This window comes from Eschscholzia californica, unplaced genomic scaffold (assembly GCF_041429995.1).
Source record: "Eschscholzia californica isolate CP2 unplaced genomic scaffold, dmEscCali1.0.p SCAF_3, whole genome shotgun sequence".
In the NCBI taxonomy this organism is placed as follows: Eukaryota; Viridiplantae; Streptophyta; class Magnoliopsida; order Ranunculales; family Papaveraceae; genus Eschscholzia; species Eschscholzia californica.
The window spans coordinates 30124736-30145903 of record NW_028238420.1 but is presented as its reverse complement, the minus strand read 5'-3'; the positions used below and the strand labels follow the sequence as shown (position 1 = coordinate 30145903).

The 21168-nt window shown below is 37.3% G+C and overlaps 1 long non-coding RNA gene across 1 annotated transcript; it reads left to right on the top strand.

Moving 5' to 3' along the window:
• The first annotated feature begins 4242 nt into the window (after positions 1 to 4242).
• On the top strand, positions 4243 to 11373 carry LOC147549449 (uncharacterized). Its single transcript, XR_015238383.1, has 2 exons — positions 4243 to 4413; positions 11138 to 11373. It is a non-coding gene; the product is annotated as an uncharacterized LOC147549449 (long non-coding RNA).
• Positions 11374 to 21168: the final 9795 nt, after the last annotated feature.

Here is a 21168-nt window from a genome sequence, read left to right as displayed (position 1 = left end):
TTTGTTATCAAGATCAGGAAGCCGAAAGCCTAGGCCACCAAGCTTTTTGGGTCGACAAATAGCCTCCCAGTGAATGGTATGAATGGTTTTGGATTTTCCCCACCAGAAAGCCCTTTGTAGGGCTTCAATGCGTCTGCTTACTCCTTTCGGGATGGCGAAGCATTGCATTTGGTATCAGGGAACAGCCGCAGCTATCGTGGAGATCATAATAGAGTGGCCAGCTTGAGAAAGGAGAGAAGCTTTCCATTTGGAGAGCTTGAGCTGGATTTGGTTTGTGATAGAAGAAAAAAGTCCAGTTTTGCTAGCACCAATGAACAGATGGGTACCAAGGTACTTATCGAGAGCTGATGATTGATGAACTTTGAGATTTCTGATAATCAGACGCTTGAATTTAGGATGATTATTCTTCGAATAGAATACAGAAGATTTCTCGTAATTGATCAGTTGGTCCGAAGCTTTACAGAAAATATCCCGGATGTTATGGAGCGCAAAAAGATTTTCCAGAGAGTTTTGACCAAAAATGATGCAGTCATCTGCAAAGAGAAGGTGTTTGATTTGAACGCTAGACCGAGGAAGATGAAAACCCTGAAAAGTGGCTGTTCCATTGCCGCTCTCAAGCAATCTACTAAGACCTTCCATGGCAATGGTGAACAGAAACGGGGAGAGAGGGTCTCCTTGTCTAATACCCCTGGTAACATTGAAGGTAGAACCCGGCCTACCATTAATGAGAACCGACATAGTGGACGTCGAGATGCATTCATGGATCATCTGAAGCCATTTATCAGAGAAACCCATGCGGCTCATCATAGTCTCTAAAAAATCCCACTCTATACGATCGAAAGCTTTCGACATATCCAGCTTAAGGGAAAAATAGCTTTTAGAACCTCTAGTAACCTTGAAAGAGTGCGTCAATTCTTGACTGATAATGATATTATCAGTAATTTGTCGACCCGGGACATAAGCAGCTTGAAAAGGAGAGATAATATCCGGGAGAAGCACTTTAAGACGATTAGCCAACAATTTGGTGATGACCTTATAAGTGGTATTCATGAGACTAATAGGTCTGTAATCAGTAGTAGTTTGCGGAGATTTGGTTTTAGGAATAAGGCAAATATGCGTGTGGTTAACCTGGTGAGGAAGAGAGCCATTGTGGAAGAAGTCCACAACCAGCTTAGTGACATCACCTTTAACCGTACTCCAGTTTGCCTTATAGAAGAGAGGGGGGTAACTATCTGATGAGACATGAAAATGTCCCATCTAGATCTCTTAACTTGGACGAGTTAGTCCATTTCGAGCAGTTACTTTTGATGAATTGTGTGTTTCTCTTGCTCAGATGTATTTTACGGAGTTCAATGCGAAAAACAGATAAAATCGGGAAGAAGACGTACGAGGGGCATTTTGGTCATTTGTGATTCTGGAAAATTTGGCCAACGTTGATGTCTGGATGAAAGTAGAGTCCGAGACGAATCCAGTGGAGAAAACGGAAGTCGAATCGGAGTCCGGACGAGCAATTTAGGCGAGTCAAAGTTCGAGTCAAAATCAGTTGGGCAAAGGTCAACCCAAATCTTTCAACAACATGTGGCGGACAAGACAGATGGCACGGATTACTTTTGGGCTTTTTTCTGTCACAGAGGGCGGTACGTCCGGATGTTCATGGGGTACAATCACATGCAAGACATTGCCGCGCACGTGAGCATGTTTAGCAGATCCAGCGGTTGATTCATTTCAAGGGACACGTGGCTCCTTCTGAGGTTGCGTTGTACCAGACGTAACTGTCTCGCGATGCACTGAATATTCCACTTTAACTGCCAGCATGAACCATCCAGCAATCACGCATTGGACCCATGATTCATACGGTCTTTCCTTCTTTCTCTCTCTTATCTCTTTACAAATAGAGATTCTCAGAGAGAGTTGAAGATAGAAAGAAGAACCGAGATAGAGCTGGGTATATTTTCTCTTATAGGAAGTAATAGAGAGAGAAGAGATGGAAACAAAATTTAAAACCGAAAGAACAGAGATGGAAGGAGGGGATATATTTTCTAGAGAGAGAGAGACGGATGCTCTCGGCTATAAGAAACAGAGGGGTGCTCGGTTTTGGAATATACTCGGGTTTTGGGAGCAAAAATTGATCATCTTCTCACGGCCAAGAAAAAAAACCAGGGAGCTCGGCCATTGGAAGGAATCTCTGGACGGCAAAAGAAAGAGAAAAAAAGAGTTAGAGAGAGAGAGAAGAGGATACTCGGCCATTAACAACTAAAATCGAGGTAGTGAGAGAGAGGAACTTTGGAGCTTTTCTTCTCTGTTTCTTCTTATTCTTTATGATTCTTATCTTAGTGAGTGAGAGAAGATCATATTGAAAGAGTTGAAGAGAGAGTAAGATATTGATTTGTAGAGAGAGAGATTGAATTAATATTATAAAACTCCATTAAAATCTCTTTTTCTTCTTCTTTCTTTTCTGTTTCGGTCAGATAGAGAAAGAGATAGTTATATTATTTTTATAGAGAGAGAAAGACAAAGTTTAGAGAGAGAAAGAAAGAGAAAACAGTAGAGAGAGAGAAAATTCAAGTAAGGAAAATAACTTTCCCACAGAGAAGTATTTTCCGAGAAGACGAGAAAACAATTTTCCCTTAGGGTCTGTTTGGCTGCACAGAGTAAAATTTCGCGAAATAAGGTGTTTTCTTCTCCAATTCTTTTCCTTTCTTTAATGTTATTCTTTTCCTTCTTTTTAATCATTATTATGCTTTCGTCCATCATGAGTAACTAACTTTCCCGATCTAGGGTTAAGGTTAAGCTTTAGTTTTATGTGATTTTCTGACTTAATCTCTTTTAAGTACTTAAATACTTTTATTTCTTCGCGTATCTTTTATGATAAACCCCTTTCATTAGTTATACTTATGTTTGATGGTTCATATTTAGGCTTTAGGTCTTTAATGTATCATGCTTACGTTTGATATCTAATAGTTAGAGTACCCGTGATTTTATGTACCGAAATTGAAAGTTTTAAAGTAAGTGTCCTGAAAAGTAAAGACGATCCGAGGTTGGTTATTCTTCCTTGAGTTATAAAAGAAGAAGATCTAAATTGCATAAGTCAGATGTCATATTTGCTAAAGTGGATCCTGAAACCCTAGATTCTCCCTTCTCATAGGTTCCCTTTATCTGAATATCAACTTTAGTATTATTTAATTTTTAATTGCTATTTATCTTTTTATTATTTGAAAAAAAATATTACCAATCAAACCACTATTTTGAAGACATAATAGTTTTAAGAATAGAATTGAAATTTGACTTGGTCTCTGAGGAACGAACCGGACTTACCGGAATTTTACAACTTGACACCCGTGCACTTGCGGGTGTAGACCTATTTAGGAAACTTTTTAGGCCCATCAAGTTTTTGGCGCCGCTGCTGGGGATTAAGTTTGAATTTGTCTTATCTTATTTCTATATTTGGAAAGTTTTATTTTTGGTAAGTTTTTATTTTTGGACACTTTGACTTGCTTTTCCATTTTTGGTGTGTAGAACGCTAAGGAGCAAAGGAAAAGGCGCAACAAGGAGAGGAGCTCAAGAAGGAAAATTTACATTTTATTTTTAGTATTTTTTATTTTTGGTGAGAAAGAGACTTTTAGACTTTCTAGTTTTTATTTTTGGTTTTTAAAGTTTTGACCCTAAATTGGAGGGCTTTATAAATTGTAACCGAAAACCAAAACGAAGCCTCGGGTTGGAACACTCACGGGAGAGTGGCCCGGGTCGTCTGCAAGGGTCATCGCCCGTCTTGAACGGGAGGTAATTTCTCTAATCACCCACGAAGCCCCTGTCAGTGGGTAATTGTGTGTTTTGTGTGCCTAATTGCTTGATCGAATTGTTTAGTATAAGCATTCTAGTAAGGGCAATAACCCAATTGAAAGATAGGAGACGGATTTCATCACCGTTCTCTTGCCCAAATAGGTAACAACATTCACGATCCTAAACCTCACCTAAAAACTAATTAATCATTTTTGTACTTAGGGTTCTTTGAGTTTTACAAAATCTTGTTGTTGCAGTACTTTTGGAAGGAATTTTCTATATCGGAAAGATATCATTGTTTGCATATCAGTGTCACTTGGATGAGTAATCATTGTAGGGCAGTGGTTCATAACCTATATTTAGGCATTGGGTGTGATTTAGAACAAAAAGAAAATGAGAAATAAGGTTGTTATTTTGAATGTTTTGTTATATATAACTTTACGATTTTTTATGTGAAATCTGGTGGGAAAGTTGAAAGTTTTGAATAAGTTTGAGAACGCAACTGAAGCATTTTCAACAACAACTTTGGTGTTCGTGGCAAGCCAACCAAGGGTCTCTGGAAGTTCTTCCCTTGTGATGGAGAGACATTGGGTAGAGCTGATTCAAAGCGGGTATTGCAATAAGGAGAAATTGGTTAGTCTGATACTCTCTGCAACTTTCATTTCATTTTTGAGTTATTTATATCGACCTTTGATATTCAACACTTCCTTCATTTACTTGTTTCTTCGTCTAATTCATGAAAAATCTAGGGGTTCAAAAAGGTGGGAGAGGTGGAAACCCAAATAATTGCTCATAAATTTTGAGACCGGGAAGTTATTCTTTTCAATTATCAGTAATGAATCTTAGTTTTTAGGATTTTGAGTATGAAATTGGTGAAGAAATTTCTGATGAGTACTAGAGAATGTCATCGTCACTGCCACTGGAATTGGTTACAAAAACTTTTTATTGACCAATGAAGTATTGGGGGTATCCCATTTTTTCCCTTCTCTATTTTTCTTTCGATTATATTCTTAACCATTCTCTTTTTGGTTTTCTTTTATTGATAAATTTCTTGCCCTTAGTTAATATAAATTTCTAGCCTTTAGATTATCTGTGGGCTTTCGAATAATTTCTCATTTGTGGTCTGTGATCTTCTTATTTGAACTGTAACTAAAATGAGATTTTATTACTCCAGTATCTAACAATTCAACACCAACAACAACCACATATACTTTTGAATTTTTCTATTGGTTTGATTTTCGAAATACCTCGTGATAAGGCTTTTATTCGTTTCTCATTATCCGATCATGATTGCAGATCTTCTTATTAACTGGGGTTTCCTTATTTATGTCAATCTGTCCATTCCTTCTATTCGTCCCTCCATTTGCTCCCTCCCCCAACCCTCTGGCTGATGTCGCAAAGTGATGCAGCGGAAAATTCCGGAAAGAATTAGATCTTCGTCTAAATTTAAGACTCAGAAAAAGTCTTAGAACTCCGTCTAAAGACTATAGAACCGAAACTCTAAGAAGTAATACTAAAATATTGAAATTTTATTGATTGAATTGAATGAATAAAACAACTCCTAGATCCCCCCTTTATATAGACTTAATCTAATCAAACTCAAATAACATTTTCTAATAAATAAAATACTACTTTCCTAAACCTAATCAAATTCTAATAACAAATTCTAAATAAATAAAATACTATAATATAAAACCTAAAAGGTTTCCTAAAAATATAAAACTGCTAAAAATAATAATTCTCTACGAACAAAAATATTATACTACTAAAATAACTAGATTTTAAGATATCCAAGATACTTAGAATATCTCATGAAAATTTCCCTGCATCAGTCTCCTCCACTTCAAAGAAACTCGCCTCGAGTTTACTGATTGATTGGAAGGTTGTCTTGAATGGTACACACATGAGAAGACTTTGTCGTGAATTGTGCATGGGAATCACCAAACTATCAAATTGGACGGGAGACTTTATTAAGTCACAGAAAATTTTCGGACTGTAATTGTGATGTGATTCAAACTCCCTTTTCACTCCAAAAATAAACTTGTATAGATCATGAGTATAGTGATTGAAAATTACGAACTTCGATGAAGACTTTCTAATAAAACTACTAATCAATCCACGTGAAACAATTTTAGATTCGTCAAATTCTGAGAACGGATCTTCGTATGAAGGAACTTCAATTAGACTAATGTTTGACTTCAAAAGTTTTTCACCGTCCTTTGATTCAGCTTCTTGAACAATGTCCTTTGTCTCAATTTTCTGAACAACGTCTGTTGTCTCAATTTCCTGAACAACTTCCTTTGACTCAATTGGTTGAACCACTTCCTTTAACTCAATTTCCTGAATAATTTCTTCAGAAACAAATTCCTTACCGTGTAAATTGATATCATGATGCAGGGGCACCCGGCGTGGAGGCTTTTCCCATGGCCAAACCGAGCCATAGGCCATCCGACCATGAAGAGTAGTTTTTAGGAATTCCCAATTTTCGTATGATTCTTAAGGAATTTAGGTTTAGGAATTTATGTTATTTTAGTATTTCCAATAATTGGAAAGGTCCAGATTTGAGTCTAGCTATTTAGGAAGTTGCAGTCTTTTAATTATTTAGGAAAGTCTAATTCAAGTCTATCTAGGAAAGTCCAAAATCCTATAAAAGGATGTCTAGTTTGTCCATTATTCTCAGATTGAAGAAAAACCCCTTTGAAGTTTTAATAAAGTTGAGTATTTTAGAGTTATTTCGTCTTTATTGTATCGTTCTTATTTAGTTTATTCATCTTCTTTAATTCCGCTGCGATTCCACATCAAGTGGTATTCAGAGCCATAAATTTTTCTCACTTTTATCACAATGGTTAATACTACTACCACCGCTACACCAGCTAGGGAGAAGACACCAACCTTTTCATCCGAATGGGACAACATTAAAGAACGACTATCTATGGTTAAGAAGTTGGAAGAAGGTTTCAATGAGTACAAAAAGAAAAACACAGGAAAATTCGATAAGATCGATCAACGTTTCGATCAACTCAACGACTCCATGAACATCATCTCCAAACAACTCGAAGGTATGTGTAAAAATCAAAATCCACCTCCCACCACCATCACCACTCAACAACCCTACCACTACCGACTACCACCAACATCACCCGACTACCACCTCTCGGTTTTTCTTCCGAAACCACTACACCACTCTTCGGCCACACCATTAGCAACCCCCCTCCAGTTATCACTCCTCCCTTCATCACGTCTTACTCACCAAACACACCTTTACAACCACCCACGTACCCCTCCTATGCCTACACATCAACACCACCATCTTTTCCCTTCTCCGAGTCAACTACCGGCCTACATCGACCACAACCCGAACCCTTTATCTCAGTCGAACACCAACTTCTAACCAACTCCCAAACTGACAACCGAAACAGTGCAAACCACCACCAACCAATCGGTCCTTTAGGACCTACCCCAACTTACCAAGACCCTCGTCTTCATCACCCGTATACCCGATACACATCAAACCCTAACAACCAAACCGAGAACCAATCACAATACCAACCTCATCACACCCACCACCACCTCCAAACCGAACCCAGATACAACACCACCGTTCGTGACCCCGTTACACCACCTATCCACCATTGCCGCCCACAAGAAACCATACAACAATTAGGCAACCATGAAACCAAGACTACCCTTACCTTTCATCAACAACCCGACCACATACCAATCCCACGTAACCGAGAACCATACCAACCAATCACCCGAAACCGAGAACCCAACCTAGTCCTTACCCAAACCCGAGAACCCAACCTAGCCCTTACCCAAACCCGAGAACCCAACACACCGTTCCACCGTACAAACACCCAAATCCAACGAACACCCATTGTTTCCCAAAACCCTCAAACCGACCTCGAACACCACACTTAACCAACAGAAACTGATTGTCACCATCCAAATTTCTCTTACCGTATTCGAATGGAAGTACCATCATATGATGGTTCGATAAATATAGAAGATGTCTTAGATTACGTCTCACAACTCGAGATCTTCTTTGATGTTATGCAAGTGGAAGGTCCTGAACAGGTACGTTGTGTTACCGGTTACTTATCTAAAACTGCTCTTACTTGGTGGAAACAAGAATCCGAAAATCGACGTTTATTACACCTACCTCATATCTCTTCCTGGTTAGAACTTAAACCATTAATGTTCTCGCGAGTCCTCCTTCCGGATTATGAGAACCAATTGTGTGTTGATTATCTATGTTGCTGTCAAGGTAGACGTTCAGTTGAGGAGTATGCTTCGGAATTCCAACGACTAATTACAAGGCTTAATCTCCCCGATTCAGAATCAATGAAAGTGGAAAAATTCAAAGACGGGCTTCAGAATGATATTAAAGATTTGGTTAATTTAAGGTCTTTCAATTCCGTATCTGAATGTATCAGTGTATCTCGATGTTTTGAATCGGATTCACGTTCCATCTTCCGGGGACACAATACTAGAAGTCAATTAGTTAGAACTTTACCGGATGAATTTGATCAAACAAAACAATCGGAGGAGGGAACTAAAACAGTAGCCGAAAATCCTTATAAAAAACCTCCACCAATAAAGTGTTATCGTTGTTATGAAATGGGACACTATTCTAATGCTTGCCCCTCTCGCGGTAAAGAAAATATTGTAGAGAAGAAATCAGATTCCGATTCAGATGAAGAACAGTTGGAATGTATTAACCTTAATCCAGACAACGGTGATCGAGTTATGTTACTAACTCGGAGAGTTCTTTTTACACCTTTCGAGAAGACTTTATCTCAACGAAAGAACTTGTTCGTTACACGGGGAACAGTACTGAATAAAGTATGTACTATTGTGATTGACAATGGTTGTGTAGAGAATTTAATTTCTACCAAGCTTGTCAACTTCTTGGGTATTTCTACAATGATTAAGTCAAACCCGTATAAAACCGCTTGGATTCAGTCAAGAACTACTACTCGGGTTGATCGCATGTGTACTATTAATCTTTCTATTGGTTCTTCTTATTTGTCTACAGTTACTTGTGATGTCACAGATATGGATTTATGCCACATCATATTGGAACGACCATGGCAATCTGATGTAGATGCTACTTACCGTGGTCGTTTGAATGTTTATGAATTTCCGTGGAAAAAGAAGATTGTGACGTTGTTACCAATTGAAGATGGATCGGAGGAACTACATTCTCTTCAAAAACAGTTCGGGACTAACCTCTTGAGAGAAGGGGATGCTGATGCAGGGGCACCCGTCGTGGAGGCTTTTCCCATGGCCAAACCGGGCCATAGGCCATCCGGCCATGAAGAGTAGTTTTTAGGAAGTCCCAATTTTAGTATGATTCTTAAGGAATTTAGGTTTAGGAATTTATGTTATTTTAGTATTTCTAATAATTGGAAAGGTCCAGATTTGAGTCTAGCTAAGTTGCAGTCTTTTAATTATTTAGGAAAGTCTAATTCAAGTCTATCTAGGAAAGTCCAAAATCCTATAAAAGGATCTCTAGTTTGTCCATTATTCTCAAATTGAAGAAAAACCCCTTTGAAGTTTTAATAAAGTTCAGTATTTTAGAGTTATTTCGTCTTTATTTTATCGTTCTTATTTAGTTTATTCATCTTCTTTAATTCCGCTGCGATTCTACATCATATCAGGAGACTTATTTGTGAACACAATAATGTTAGATTTTGATTCGTGAGTATTATTACTTGAATTTTCTATGCTCACAATTTGTGGTGGTTCAACATTCTTTAAGGGAACTGTTTTTACCTTTTTTATGTTTAAGCGAGGTTGTTCTTCCCTTCGAAATCCAAAGTTCCTATATTCCCGCTCCTGAGCTTCAATTTTTAGGGCTAGGTTGTACGCAGCTTGAATAGTCCATACTGTAACTATCCCCACCTTTTCTCGCAGCCTAAATTTTAATCCGCTTAGAAACCGATTTGCTACAACATCTTCATATTCTGCAATGTTTTTCATATTGTTTCTTTGAACCAATCTTGAAAACTCTTCATAGTACTCACTCACTGAACGTAACCCTTGTCTACAGTTTTTGTATATCTTGAACAAGTGTTGTTGATAATTAGGAGGTAAGAACCACTCCTTCAAGTTCTCTTTCATAGACGGGCAACTCTGAATTGGAGCTCTTCCTTGTCTCTTCCTTAGAAGTTGTAATTGATCTCACCAATCTGCAGCACTCCCTCTAAGTCTATAAACAATGATTTTAACTACCTGCTCATTGAGAATAGTAGCACACTTATTGGTGACATGTCGTTCGACTTTATCTAGCCAATCTTAAAACTCTTCAATAGTTGAATACCCATCGAAAATTGTTATCTCTTTGTTGATCTTATACTCATTATACTCTCTACGTGGGTGCACTTGAACTGAAAAACCGTTACCATGATAGTAATTCTCCATACTGACTGATTGATAACAACATAGAGAATACTAATAATAATCTGATTCTTTTTTTTTTTAACCAACTTTAGATGCATCTTTGGCAAATCCATCGATGTGTTCTAAAGTGATCTTCGCGTAGATGATATCGAACCAGGCAAATCCTTGCTCTTGATGCCAACTGACGCAGCGGAAAATTCCGGAAAGAATTAGATCTCGTCTAAAACTTTTAAGACTCAAAAAAAGTCTTAGAACTCCGTCTAAAGACTATAGAACCGAAACTATAATAAGTAATACTAAAATACTGAAATTTTATTGATTGAATTGAATGAATAAAACAACTCCTAGATCCCCCTTTATATAGACTTAGAATTTCCTTAATCTAATCAAACTCAAATAACAATTTCTAATAAATAAAATACTACTTTCTTAAATCTAATCAAATTCTAATAACAACTTCTAGATAAATAAAATACTAGAATCTAAAAACCTAAAAGGTTTCTTAAAAATATAAAACTGCTAAAAATAATAATTCTCTACGAACAAAAATATTATACTACTAAAATAACTAGATTTTAAGATATCCAAGTTACTTGGAATATCTCATGAAAATCTCCCTGCATCACAAAGTCCCACTTAAGCGTGGAGCAAATGAAGATAGAATATGCTCAAGTGACATGTTCCGTGATGGAGGGTTGGGGAGGGAGCAAATGGAGGAAAGAATATAATTTCTCTTCAATCATTCTGTTTTACCACTACATGATATGATTGTAATGATGAGAAACTCATATTATTGTACATGTAACATCTCTTCTTTCATATACCAGTATCATTTGGTTCTCCTTTCATCCCATTCCAGTATTTTGTTTGTTTGTGTAGTTCTTGCACATAATTTGTTTGCGAAAAGGCACAAGAGATATTTCCTTATGTATTTTTTGAATTTGTTTTTCAGGTTTAAACTCTAGAATGTTAGCCAGGTGATAACTCTTTCATTTGTTTGGGAAATGATGTATTTTTCCTAACAAATCTAGCTTTAGGAGATTTTAGCAACACATTTTATTTGTAGGATTGTTAGATTGATTGAAATTAATGTGTATGTTGAAAAGTCATCTTACAAATTTAGAGTAAAATGAAGGTATTTTTATACTCTACGGATTTTGTTACCCATAATTATATCTCTCTGCTGCATCTTCTTGTGTCTCCTTGATGAATGTGGGACCTTCACTTAGTTCATTCTCTTATGTATATTACTCAGACATCAAACAAAATATAAAGCTTATAATGTCATTAATTCCTAATTTTAGTAAAATGAGTTATGGAATATGTTAACCACATTGAAGAACATTTCAAGTACGTTGGTGGTACTCATAACTGCAATTTTAGATGCATAAAGTGCAGCCCACTGTCATAATAATACTAACTATTATATTACAGGTCATTATCATTGTGTCATAGCTATGTCACCCCGATTTCATACTAGATCACGATTCTTAAAATGCTTATAAGTTAATAGGCTAACGTTGTGTCATTATCAAAGTGCAGCCCACTGTGATAATATACATAAAAAACTTCTTCTCTATGTCCAAGTTCAAAGAATAGGTTAACGTAATACTCTTTATATTATAATAACAATTTCATTTACTTTTTTTCGATTTGGTTAGTTAAAGTGCGTCTCACAAAATTAGTGCACTCATGTTCTCGAATATTGACCCTATGAATTACATTTTTCTGATTTTGACATTTTATATTAGTTCATACTAAAAAACGTCTTTCGAAGTATATGTATTTTTATATTTTGTTTTGTTCTGGGTGTTGGTGGAAGTATATATTAAGATTCTTTTGTTCTTTGTATGTCAAAGACGATTTTTTATTCCACATTTTTTATTGTTCCACGCAAAATAGTGTAGTTTGCATGACAGTTTCCAATAAGGTTGCTAGAGCTTGAAGTAATTTTTTGATTATATACGATGATGCTTTCTTTTCTTGTGGCATTGCGGACGAGTCTAGTCTTAACCTAGATTCTCTACACTGTGGATGAGACATTCCTGTCGAATTTGATACACATTCACATACAATTCTATATGTATCCCTTTTGAGTTATGGAACTACATGATCAACTTCATTATGCTTGCATCACTGCATTTGTAACTTCAATAAACATATTGATATATCACAAACACAACCAAGTTATATGTTTGTTTATTAGCGTGAAGAATCTAGATATTATCACAAATTAACAAACTGACACATAACAAATTTTCAGCAGATAATATCATGAGGTTTTAACGTCTTAATCAAATCTTTTATTCGTCATTGTCAATTGGTCTCTCCATCTCTAAGTACTTCCTCTTGAATGTGTTAATTGTTTAACGGTTACGGTTATGGGTCTTCCACTCTTTTAGTTTTTTTGCCTTAATTTAGGCGGTTATCGTGTTTATCACATCTTCATGATGTATCAATGTCTTGCAATGCTAATGTAGGTCGTAGTTGATTTCTCAAAAAAAAAAATAATAAGATAAACAAGATAAGAGAGTTGCAAAGATATTTTATAATGGATTATTAACAAACCTAAGAGGGGTCACTTTATAAGACTAAAGCAACACAAGTTGTATCACAGTGTAAAATTCCTAAATATCTGAGCTGTCTCTGGTTGTCGGTTAGGGTGAATGGATCAGATTCGTAGGGCTTGAACCGTGATGGCCTTCATCATATGCCTCCTCGGAGGCAAAACTCGTTCTTCTGTTCATCAAATGGTTCATTTGTATGAGAGGTAAATATCGGCTACATTATCTAAGAGATACATTTCGGAAGGGATGATGTCAGAAAGTGGTTTACCGTATCCTAATGCTAGTAGCGAAATATTAGACGTCTACATTCGAACATTAGATACTCCAGGATCACAGACACAAACATGGCATGAACGAATAAAAGTAGGAATCTTATTTTCTTTCGGTTCCCTCGAACTAAGTTGAATATGTTCTTTTTGTCCGAAGATCGAGAACTCCAAATGTAATTCCTCTACTTGAGATACACGAACAATTGACTTGATCACCAACTTAGAGTTAGCAAGAAACTAATCCAAGATCCTCTTGATTCCTCTTTAGATGGTGATACTCTACCTTGAATATCACAACTCCTACTGAATTATTTGATGACTTTTATAAGAACTATTGTTTATTTTCTTTTGTTCTATAGTAACTAAAAGAATAATTTTGAAATTTTTTACATTTTTTTCTGATTTAATTTTCTCATTTTATAAAGACTTAAAAGTCATCAATCCGATTGGGGTTCCTTAAAAGACCCAAAATCAACACCATATTTAAAATCTTAGATATTACTTAATCAAAGCACTTTTCTGATCGAGATCCTCAGATCAGTATTAAACTAATGCTCATCCCAATGAGATTCTTGGGTGGTCAGGTGATTTTTCATCTAATGGGACTCTCGGCCAAACTTTGAAGAATCTCATGGAATGTGATTCCCTTAGGCCGACCAGCCTATGCACGGCCCGAACCCTAAAAGGGTCATGCTCAACCAACTTAGGTCCGACACTTTGTCAGGTCTTGTGCATCTTTAGTGAGAAGATATATAGTTCGTATCGACTACCTTCTTAACTCATAATGTGAATGGGACTAAATGAAGTACTTTGTCTTAATTAACGCAACCGAAAAAACATTTCATATAACCAAATTCAACGATGTTGCTTGGCTCGATAAACATGACACGGAATTGGGCTGGCAAGGTAAATTTCCACGACGTCAGCATTTTGTTATGTTGAAGTCATTTTTTGTAGGGCCAACTAGAATTTTATGACCAAATTACAACACTTTCTTTTATAAGGTTCTTTTGTGGTAAAAACAATTTCCTTACCTCATTTGTAGTCATTCTACTTTAATTCTAAAAGTTAAAATGATACAAACAAAAACAAATCTTTTGTATATCTTTTCTTTTGTTGAAGAAGTCTTATGTGTAATGGGTACGATTTGTTGCATCAATAATGGAATTACTCAAAAAAGCTATATAATTATTACTTCACTAGTCTACAGCATTGATAAAAACCCATATTGTTCATATTTATAATATTATTAGATCATGTGCGTCAGTGTGTGTGCTAAGTCTATCATATTTGCGATAAAAATTGAGGCTGGTATATCTCAAGTCCAGAATTGCTTCTATATGACAGTCTGACTGTTTTAAACCAAACAATTCCGCTTAGACAATACTTCATGAGGTAATTTCTAGAAAGGTCAAAATAATATTGAAAATGAGTAGAAAAGCAAAGAACATTTGAAAATTATTATTCAGGTCAAAAAATGTGCAAATACTAAAATACCCCTGCCAATCCCAATTGGAGGCTCTGCCCAGAGTCTTAAGGCCTACTCCACCAACAATTCGAACAAAGTCTATTAGCATCTCGCCGAAGCAAACTACAAGTTCTTTACTGTCTCCATTTTTTTCCATCAATTGAGCTTCAGCTACACCTTTCAAAAGAACCCAACTCTTAAGCTTCATTATGAATAGAAATAGACCGCAGCTTTGGGGAATAAAGAATAATTTCCGGGGAATAAATTCTCTAGGGAATTCATATTTTTTTGTACATTCTCCGGGGAATATTTTATTTTAGTCCAAAAATTCACTTGATCTAACATTGGCCCATAATCTTCATCTTCTTTATCACGTTCACCACCACAATAAAAATGAGGAAGGATATTCAAAAGTGTATACAATTCCAAACCCTAGTAATATAATAAAAAAAAAGTATACAATAACCCTAAAAATACAATAAAAAAGAGGAATGATATTCAAAACCCTAACAATACAATAAAAAAGAAAAAGGATAACCCTATTGCCGATTCTTGAAGAAGTAATTTCTTCCTTTTCCCCTCATTTCATTATCACCTTGATAGTTTTGGCTAGAAACCAAAAGAAATAAACTTGAGGTTTTGTTGGGTTGGTAAGGGGAAGAAAGTGAGATACCTTTTTACATAACCAAGGTTGTCGTAGTTTGTTTGCTGGTTAAAGATGGGTTTCATGTCGAGGAAAGTTTTGCCGATCTGCGGGAGCCTCTGTTTTTTCTTCCCCGTCATGCGAGCAAGATCTAGACAACCTATAATCGATATAAGAATATTATTGCAGAGATTTTTCCTCGAGGATCCGGTTAGATCATCATCAACATTTTCAGTTTGGAGTCTAAGTTGTTTATGTCATTTTTTTTTTACTCGTTTTGTTCCTATTGTATTAGTTATCCGTTCTAAATTTTGAGTTTGTGATGATGATAACGATAATGATGATGGATGATGTGTGGATGATTGATGGGTGTATGTATGAATGGTAAAAACAGATGATGAATAGGTTCAGGAAATCTAGGAGAAGGGAGGAGGAGATTTAGAGGCCATTTATGTTTGGGTGATTGTTTGTTTAGAGAGAGATATAGAGAGAGAGAGAGAGGGGAAGAGAGGGAGAAGATGAAGATTAAGGAGCAATGTTCGATCAACTCAATTTTTGGACTAAAAAGAAAATACGTTTGCGTGTCAATAGTTATTTATTATACTTTTATTCCCCGGAGAATTTTTTTTATTCCCCAAAGCCGCGGCCATAGAAATAATGGCTCTCCAAGATCTCATACTATATGAATGAGTTTATGCCAAAATATGAAAATGGGATTTGAAATCAAATTCCATAAAACAGGTGACTAGTATTATGAATTATTTATTGACCTAAACAATTATTTTTTCTATTTATGTAACTCATTAATGGATCAAACTACTCCATGAATTCCTGATGTATGTTTGCCAACTTTAGTTGGATCAGACAAAACTTGAAGTTTCCTATCAATACATGTTTTGGAGTTTAGCAAGGAAAACATGAAGCTTTCTTTCAATCCAAGTTTGATCGATAAAATATCTATTCAATCCACTTCCAGTTTAGCATGATAACTCGAAAGCTTCCATTCATACCAGAAATGTGTTCCGAAATTTACCGAGAGATAACTTGAATCCTTTTAATCTGGTCTCTAGCAACAAGTTTCAACTATATTCAGATCTTGAAGCTTTGCAAAACTTCTATAACAAACCGGAATTTCAGAGGAGAAATTGTTTCCCGGGAGATTTACCGGAGCAAATTACTATATTCAGGCGAAAAATCCTATAAATATTGAGCGAATTAGACTACCTTGATGGAGAAGAAGATGAATGCTAGGGCATTCTAGAGAGAGAAAGTAAAGCTGGAGAGAAAAGTGAAAATAAGGAGGATAAGGGTATTTCTGGAACGATTTTTGTCAAAATGACCTTAAAAATAATTAACCATATTATTTGAAACAATAACGACAATTATATGTAGTATTATGGTAGATATTAGTTATTTGAATAAGTTCAGTGCTTTTTTACTCATTTAGTAAAATATTTTGACCCATACACTCATTTTCTAATACTTCGTACCCCTAAAATTGAACATAATAAGTAAAGGCGTGAGAAAATAGCAACATACCAAACTAAATTTAACTTTTTTTTGTTGAGATAAAATTATATTGAGTTAATTCCTATATGGCCCCCTACTTTGTGACGAGCTTCTTTTATGGCCCTTTTTTTTTTGTAAATTCAAATATGGCCCCCTATTTTTAGATAAATGTCATTACTACCCTTGTTAATAATAAATTTAAAACATTAAAAAAAATTTATTTCCACCTCACCCCTATCTCTCTCTCCACCTCATCTCTCCCTACACCTCACCCCTCTCTCTCTCTCCAACTCACCTCTCTCTCTCTCCAACTCACCTCTCTCTCTCTCCAACTCACCCCTTTCTTCTCCGGCAAGGTGACCGGCCGGAAAATTTTCCGGCCGGCCACCTTCAAACCCAAAAAAAATTTCCGGCCGGCCACCTTCAAACCCAAAAAAAAAAAAAAAAAATTCACGAACAGATCCTCCGGCGAAGGGAAACCCCCTTCGCCGGAGTTTTAGAGAGAGAGAGTTGAGAGATTTTTAAAAAAAAAAAAATTTAGAGAGAGAGAGAGGAGAGAGAATTTTTTTTTTTTTTTTGGGTTTGAAGGTGGCCTGCCGGAAATTTTTTTTTAATGTTTTAAATTTATTATTAAGAAGGGTAGTAATGACATTTACCTGAAAATAGGGGGCCATATTTGAATTTACGAAAAAAAGGGGGCCATAAAGGAAGCTGGTCACAAAGTAGGGGGCCATATAGGAATTAACTCAATTATATTTAACTTAAGAATAAAAATTTTATCCCCAACTTTAATTTTTTTTTTTTTATGAAATACCAACTTTAATTTTTTTTTTGTTGAAATACCAACTTTAAGTTAATGATGGCTTGAAAAAGGGACTGCCAGAAGAAGAAGGTTTTTTGAGGAAAGAGAGAGAGAGCGCAGTGACGTCAGCCACGAAAACTCATCCCTTTCCTTTTCACCTCAAGATCCCCAATTCCGAAACCCTAATTGAGGCTTCTTCAACTCTAAATTCTCCACCATTAATTAATAGTCAAGAGAGCATTCAAGATACCCCAACTACTTCCTTCTCTTAAATCCACACAAACGACAACAAAAATCTTTTGCTGAGCACGCGAATTTTGCTTCCCAAGACAACAACTCTAGAGATTGGGGGAGACTCGAATCGGATTTCAACTCGAGGTATAATCAACGCCAACCCCAAGACAAGCAATCAATTGGTTTTAAACACGTAAGTACGCTCTAATTCATCTCTCTTTATTATTACGCCGGTATTTCTCCTCGTCTCTCTGGTTTATGTCTCTCTCTCTCTCTCTCTCTCGTAGTTTTCTTTTCCTCTCTTTCTCTCTCTAGAATGTCACCAGTCACGGCCGGATCAGGTGAGTAGACGAATCCGAGGTGTAGTGTATTCCCAGACCCCTTTGCATGTCGTGCAATGATGTTCTTTCGGCCGGGTCTCTTCGTCTCCAACCTGCTTCCCTTCCTCTATGTATACTTGTGTCCATCCTTAACCATCGTCATCTTCTTTCCTCACATCACGGCAAACTTACCCTCAAATTTACTAAACCTTCTTCTAAGCAGGAGTTTCAACCAATCAACTCTGTGGTCATTGGACGATGGGTTAGTCCTTATGATGTCGGTCTAACCTTCATCAAGAAAATGCTATACCCACAATCCAGGTTCTTCAGGGATTGTGACTACTACCCTACCCAAGTTCCACTGAACACCTTTCTCATTAAACCCAAGAATTAATTCATCCTTGACGCCCTCAACTTTGGTCGTCCCAGGATTCTTCGATGGATGATGTTAGTACTTAAGGAGGTTGAATTTCCTCTTACTGATTTCACTGATGACTTGTTTTTTGAACCAATGAGATGCACTCTCTACAAGGTTCCTCAGACCCTCAAAAACAGAGGGGATTTCGACTTCATCTTTGGTTGCATGGGGAAAATCATCAGTATTAAACCTAGAAACTTTGGCCGGGTCAACAACAACACAGTCAGAGTTCACTTCCTTTACGACGTCTGTTCCCCTCTACTAGCAGTCATCAACCACATTTTCTCTGATGGGGAGAAAGCAATCAAAATCAGCTATCAAAAGTTCCCAGGAGCCATATGCCAACTTTCTCGTATCATTTATCATCCTCTAAACAGCTGTCCTATTTTTTGTTAACTCTTCTGAAGAAGGCAATGCTTCAGATCCAGATCTGATGGAAACCACTATGGATGACTCCCTCATCTTACTTCCTGAACTTGCTCAGTTGTTAGCACCACCAGCCTCTCCTGTTCACAACACTGTTCCACCCATCAGCTGTTTCAACCAACAGGTAAGAGAAGAAGAAACAACTCCATGCACCCCTCTACTAACCCTTCGGATAATTCAAAAGAGAACATGCAAGCGGATACCATGATGTTGAAAAACGTCGAGGCCAGGAGACTACTTCAAGAATCATTACTTCTCACTCATTGCCTGAACATTATCACTAATGCAGGGGTGGAGGAAGATGCTACACCTTCAGTCTCGTCTTCTCACTGATTGTCTTGTCTGTGTCTGTTTTTTCTTTTGTTAGGTTTACCTTTCTTAGTTTTATGTTCTAGTTAGTCCTGTTGCTGTCTATAGTCTTTGTGAGAGTCTGGTTCTATTCTCTAGCTGGCTATCATCCATATTTGGATTTTTTTGAAGGTTTAGTGTTGGTTGGCTGAACTTGGCTGGTAGTAGACACCCAAGTTTCAGTCACCATTATTGTAGTAGTTTCCTTGAGGATATTATCAGACTTTTGGTCCTGTTCTTCCTTATATGCAGTCTTTCTGTCCTTTCCATTTTTAGTTTATTTACTGTTCTTCCTTAGTTGCAGTCTTTCTGCCCTTTTCTTTATTAGTTTATTTTTTGTTATTCCTTTTGTCCCCTCCTTTCTCTTTGAGCTCGTTAGATTTAGCAGTTAATTTTGTTTGCCTTCTTTAGTTCATCCTGCAGATTGAGGTGTTGCTTTTCCGGCGGTAACCTACTTTTGCCTTTTATTTCGGCTTCGACCTTCTCTTTCTGGCCTTTTCCGTTTTCTTTATCTCGTTTGGGTTGTTTGTTTGGTGGATTGCCTTTAATTTCTTTTCGTGTTATGGGCCCTTTGCCCTTGAATTATAATCACACCCCCATGGACCTGACCGTTCTGGCCTGGAAGGTTAGAGGGTGCGGTAACTTTGCCAACCGTAAACACTTGATGCGTCTCATTAACGAAACTAACCCGGAGTTTATTTTCCTATCGGAGACGAAATGCATCAACACTTACCTCGATAAAATTCTTAATCTCAATAATATTTATGATAAACATGTTGTTGACCTGATTAACAAAGCCGGTGGGCTGACCCTGTATCGGTCCCCATTTACATCATTGACATTCTTTACGCATACCAAAACATGATTCATGCTAAAGGCACCCAGGTGGATAATAATAGTCAGATCTATATTACGGGATTCAATGGGTGCCCTTACCACAATAACAAAGTGAAACCCTGGGAGATTCTGGCCAGACACACCCCGGAGGCCCAATACCCGTGGCTTGTCATCGGGGATCTCAATTGCATTCTGCACCCATCAGTGAAGTCGGGTGGCAAAGAGGCCCATAGTTCTAACATGTTTAATTGTAAGCAAGCCGTTAATGGGCTAGGTCTCCATGATATAGGCTTCTCGGGGTATCCCTACACTTGGTCCAACAAATAATTTAAAGGCAACCTCATCCAGGAAAGACTCGATCGCGCGCCCCTGGTCAATCATACGTGGCTTCCCATTTACCCTCAGTCTAAACTCACTCACCTACCTACTCTCGGCTCTGACCATAACCCCATTCTCCTCACCACTAAAGTTAACTCTTCTTTAGGGCGAAAACCTTTCAAGTTCATCCGTACTTGGATGTCTTCCCCCAAATGTGCCCAGTTCATCAAAACCAACTGGATCACACTCCTTAATCCCATTCAAGCCCAACTGAACTCCCTAGCCATCAGGCTTTCGAAATGGAACAAAGAAGTCTTCGGCCACCTGGATACTAATATCAAACTACTCACAAAAAAAATTCAAACTATTCAAGATCCAGAAGCTTTCAAGGAGACCTTCACCCAGATAGAAGACAAATTGTGGACCAACGACGAGGCGGAGATCTCAGCCATCTTTTCCAATCATCTCCTCAATATATCCTCGACAGCTGGCTCCAATGTTTCTCCCAATCTTATTGAGTGCTTCTCCTCTCAAATCACCAATTTTCACCAATTTTCGAAACGATTCTTTGATTACTATCCCCACTTTGGAGGAGATACGGAAAGCCACTTCCTCCCTTAAACCTGGGGTTGCCCCGGGGCCGGATGGTTAGCCCGGGGCCGGATGGTTACCCCCCATTCTTCTATCAGGCCAACTGGGACACAGTGCAGGAAGATATAAAGAACACGGTCACTCACTTCTTTGGCACTGCTACTCTTCCACCCCAGTCCAACCACACTCACATCTGTCTACTCCCGAAACTAAAACCCCCAAACTCCAGCGGA